At 42.4% G+C, this 5407-nt stretch overlaps 1 protein-coding gene across 2 annotated transcripts in view; it reads right to left on the minus strand.

Moving 5' to 3' along the window:
- The window catches only part of LOC117947900 (metabotropic glutamate receptor 4-like), a 183845-nt gene extending 180216 nt beyond the window's left edge, over positions 1 to 3629 (minus strand). The window contains exon 1 of one of the 2 annotated variants that reach the window (XM_034877261.1): positions 2943 to 3629. The gene's annotated coding sequence lies outside the window, so the exon portion shown is untranslated. The remainder of the gene's footprint in view (positions 1 to 2942) is intronic. The other variant, XM_034877260.1, reaches the window with a different exon arrangement.
- Between the last annotated feature and the right edge of the window lie 1778 nt (positions 3630 to 5407).

Raw genomic sequence — 5407 nt, forward strand, 5'->3', positions numbered from 1 at the left:
GCAGTGAAACTATGGAAGAAAACTCCTCCAACACAAGAGAAAAGTCTGTCTCTGTCTGTCTGTCTGTCTGTCTGTCTGTCTGTCTGTCTTTCCGCCTATCTGCCTGTCTGTCTGCTTGTCTGTCTCCATGTCTGTCTGTCTGTCTGTCTGCCTGCCTGCCTGTCTGTCTGTCTGTTTGTCTGTCTGCCTGCCTGTCCGTCCGTGCGTGCGTCCGTCCGTCCGTCTGTCTGTCTGTCTGTCTGTCTGTCTTTCTGTCCCTCTTCTCTGCTGGGTGCCTTTGAATTTCAGCGCTGACGTATACGCTCGAGCTTTCAGCTCATTCTGAAAGGAAAGGGAAGAGAAGTCGACAGAGAATGATTTATCCCGCCCTGTTCCTATAATGTCACACTAACTCGCAGCAGCATGGAAAATGAATTACCAAAGATGGAGGAAATGACAGTAAACATATCCTGGATGGTTTTCTGGGTAAAAGGGGAACATTATCAGGTCTGGAACCGATTATAGTACAAGGAAACTCATTTGGATGCAAAGGTTAAAAGTAACAGTCTGTGTGCTGACAGTCAGTCTCTTACTCTGTTTATTGGAGCTTCTCCAAGCTTTGCATCTTAATGAGTTGGGTTTTTTGTTTCTGGGAGAAAGTTAATGAGGAAAAAATACTGAATGCCTTGTGCCATTAGAAACTTGCATAATACTGTAAGTACCACTTTTAAATGTCCAGGTATCCCGTCTAACAGTAAACAGTTTCAGGCTTTTTTTTCATGATGCAAGCTTTTTGGGGCCTGTCAACAGCAACCATCAACAGTCAATTTCACAGTAATTGTTTCTTTCCCTGAATTGGGCCTCTGGGGCAGTTCTACCTCCCGGGCTGCATACAAATCCCACGTTTGATTTCAGGACCCTACATTGAGCCATACGGCCTAAACATTAACCTCAGTATCAGAAAACAAACAGCCATTTAATTGGTGGAGCTTGTTGGGGGTCGCGTCACTTGTCGTGTTGTTCAGGAAATTTCTAGAAGGTTCTTTCTTTTCATAACGAGAGTGTACTCCAAAACACCGTGATACACTGCAGCAGCACCGCCAGGTAGTTACTGCAGGGCAGATGAAGCTCACCATAAATGAAGAGGGAAAACACCGTAAAAGCAGGAGAATTAAGTACAGAAGTACCGAGCCAAAACATGAAAATAAGAGAAGCCAAAAGAGTTTGAGATCAGCGAACTGTGACTTATCATGATTTTGGATTTAAAAATATGATTTAAACAGCATTCAGGCTCTCTGAAAGACTCAACGTGTGCATGTGTACTACCAATATACTGAGAAGTTTCAGTTTAGTCATTTACAATTCACCTGAGTCCTGGCATGTAATAAGCTATTGTAAAGGTTGGGAAAACAAGTGTTCTTCTACTGGATAATCACTAATGCACATATGCTGTGACTGTTGATGGAGATTACCACTCCAGACAGTGTGATATTACTCAAATTGTACACGCTGGATGAAGAACTGGTGCTGCAATGATTTGTCAAATCTGTTCTCATACTGTGACAATGAATGAAGGAAACGGATTATTGTAGCGAAGGCTCCATTTGCCTGTTTCCCCCCCAAGAAACAAAATGAAATGGTTCAGATTAAATTTTAAGTGGCTCAGTGAAACATTTCTGCGTGAGTGCAGCTGGTTTCAAGAATTGTTTAGGGAGAATCGGATGGGTCTAGACCAATAATGGAAGAGTTTAACGTCTTTCCTTTGTGGGTTGTTGTCATTTGCTACTATTCGAATCCCACTTTTTGTTGTTTTGGCATCAAATGAAGCTTTGATTTTGAAGCGTATCACTTAAATTAATGCATATCCACTAATTGAAATCTGGTGAGGTGTTAGTGAAGGTTGGACTCGGAGGAGATCCAGAGGGTTACAGAGTGGAGCTTAACACAGACTGTCATAAACAACAAAATGAATAGTGGGAATAGAAGCTTCGTGGCACATAAAAATCTTAACATGATGTTTCCTATCACTCCAGCATTTCTGTGCGAATAGAATCTTTCTTTCTATGTAATTTTAGAAGAAAACTGATCATCAGGTCAATCATTCCTCAAGAAATAAGCCTGGATGTTTTAATACATTCAAACAAATATGTATTCAACAGCCCCCAAGCACCAGAAACATGAAGCAGCAATTACCCTCTGACAGTGATGCATAATCAAGTGAGGCGTCACCAAACCATACGACCCGCTGGCGTCATGTCTGACATGAAAATGATTAAATGCAAAGATGGATTGGCACAGATCAAACCAGCAAATAAAAGCGCACAGATATCCGTGCGTCTTATGCCCACTGTCTCAATTGAAATGAACGTCTGTCTTCACCTGTGCGTTGACTAGAGCTACAGACTCCTCGCATTTGCTCATGTGTGTGGGAGGAACAACAGCGAGCCAAGTGGCGCGGAGAGGAGCGAGGGGGCTTGCAGAAAGAGGCTCTCAGCATAGACACACCGCTAAAGAAGGGCTCCATTGTATTATCAAGTCTACCCCAATCCGTTCCATGAGAGACGTTAGCCTTGTTTCTGCTTCTAAAGCCTTTTAGTAAAGATGAATCATCTGTTGAGTCTGTGACCAGAGAGGGACCACAGCCCTCCGATACGGGGCTAAGCCTCCCCGCAGTCGCATACACGCCGATATGCACAAGATAGAGGGGTTGTAAAGTCAGCGTGTGCGACTGAGCTCAATCCAAAAAAAAGGCCACTAGAAGATAAAGATAACCTGAATTGCTCGTGTTTTCTTCCTCATGTGACGATAAGAAGCTTTTTAAAGCACATCAACATACATCCAAGTATCTTAATAGCGCATCGCATTTGTGCAGCAGACTCTCACAGACAGAAAACACAGCTGCGTAACTGCCACACCACTCCTAACCCGCTGATCCTAACGTAACACAATGGAGACACTCTTACCTTTCAATCCTCCTGGTACAAGTGAGCCTAAAAGTGGAGAAAATGAACTTCTTACGATCTCCGATGCCGTCCAGTTTTTTTTTCTTTCTTTCTTTCTTTTTCTTCCTGCGTCTTTGTTTGGCAGCGACCGCTCCAGTCAGCAGTCGCCTCCTGTTTGAACGCTGCTTGGCAAACCCGCCGCACAGATTAACAACCAGAAAAGCAACAAAAAAAGAGAGAAGAAGACAGGTGTGGGGAGTGAAAACGCCGGTTTGAATTCTTAGGGTTAGTTGTGGTGGTAAGAACGCGCCCTGTGCAGATGCGGTGTTACTCCCAGGCTCGAGCTCTGAACAGATGCCCTGCTGCTCCGGCGCTGTCCAGGAGCGAGTGGTGCTGAACGAGACTCCAGGGGTTGCAGAGATTTCCGATACTTTTCCCTCCTCTTTTTCTTCTTCTTAGTGTTCTTCCTCTACTGCTTCTTCTATTTCCCTGCACAAATGTCCCCTCCTACCACGCAAGATTGGAAGCTGATTGAAAATCTCTCCTTTTATATCCTACAAATTAGATCCTCGCCGGTAAAGCTTTTTCTAGCACTAAAACGGCTGGGAAGGCATTCCACAACAACAACAAACAGGAAATCACTGCGTAATGCTTGAAAAAGTACATCGAAATCCGCTTCATTTAGACATATCAATGCATTAACCCCGGGGTCGAGGCTAATGCGTGCACACAATTAGGTTTTCACTTTAAAAGAAAGCTTCAGTTATGGTTGTAAAGACGTGGAATGGTGAGAAAGTCGGTGTGAAGCAGCAAGAGTTGTGTCATTTGTTAGGCTACATGCAGGCAGAGGATGATGGAGGAGCTCAAGAAAACAATACACGAAAAGAAGGCTGCTTGGGAGAGATATTGCAGTGATCACAGCCAGCAGGTGTTCAGATTTAGGTGTGTGCTCCTAGATTTGCATCACACCTTCCCTCACTTGCGGCCCTGTTGGCACTCACTGCACCTGATATGTGCAAGGAATGATCTACGGTACTGGGCCGTGTGTGTGCGTGTGTGTGTGTGTGTGTGTGTGTGTGTGTGTGTGTGTGTGTGTGTGTGTGTGTGTGTGTGTGTGTGTGTGTGTGTGTGTGTGTGTGTGTGTGTGTGCTTGTTGTAACGGGTCCTTTGTGGGGATGGATGCTGTTGGTGGAGGTTTGAGGATTCACTAAGTTAACTAACCCGTGCGGGGGGGGGGGTATCTCTCCGGGTTTAGGTCTTCTGAGTGCAGTGTGGTCCATATTCACCTTAGCCTACACTACACAACCGTTGAATTTTATTCTTAAAGCGCCGACTAGCGCATCTAAAGACGCACTGCCCCCCCACCGCTCCTCGCTGCCGTCTATATAGCTGTGAATTAAAGACTCTTTAAAGTTCTGCAGCAGAGATTGGACGTTACGCACACACGCACACACGCCTCCGTCTCCACGTGTCTGTAGCCCGCTGTTCTCCGTTCAATGATCACTTCGGATCGTCCCTCGGGTAATTTCGACTTGTTCATTGCATCGCTTTTCTTTATACGTTTATCATTACCGTGCTGATTGCAGGTATGGATTCCTCAGTCTAATCGGTTGCACCGCATCCTTCCAGCTGCCACCGTCTCGAGCTGTACTCTGGTCTGTTAAAAACCTCTAAGAGCAGAGCTGAAACAATGTCACAGAAGCATTTGGGGGATTTTTACATACATAACGTTTTACATCTACGAACATATTTGTACCACTTTAAGACAAAGTGTGTCACCTGAAACTAATGGCTTTATGAATGGCTAATGCTTCATTTAATACTACTTTATAGATCAATTATAAGATGTCATTAAGAGTAACTTTCAGGTTGCCAGATTGTTTAAAACCCCCTTTTTAGTATGACACTTTAATTCATCAGAAGACCTCTCCAGTGATCATCTGGACCAAAATCCATTTATCCAACATCAACAGACTTGATTGATTACTGTATAATAGCCCCATATATATATATATATATATATATATATATATATATATATATATATATATATATATATATATATATATATATATATATATATATATATATATATATATATATATATATATATATATATATATTATAATTGAAGACGACTGAAAAGTGTTTGAAACTGAGTTGATGGATTATTGGACCGTATATTATCCTAATAATGTGATAACGTTTATAATTGAGGATGACAGTTAGAAAGCCGTGAGCCTTTATTTATGATTTTATTAATTTGTAACTGCAGAATTGATGGTTTACTGTATAAATAACCCAATGTTAGCCTGATATTTTATATTTATTTATAAGTGAAGATGACTGAAAGTGAGACATTAACATAACTGCAGTTGGAGTTGATGGTTTATTAAAAACAAGAGCAGGTACCCTTAATAACTTACTAACGTCAACTCAGACTCAATGGCTTATTATTTTTTATTGTCTCCACTCATTTCATGACT

This window comes from Etheostoma cragini, chromosome 7 (genome assembly GCF_013103735.1).
Source record: "Etheostoma cragini isolate CJK2018 chromosome 7, CSU_Ecrag_1.0, whole genome shotgun sequence".
Lineage (NCBI taxonomy): Eukaryota > Metazoa > Chordata > Actinopteri > Perciformes > Percidae > Etheostoma > Etheostoma cragini.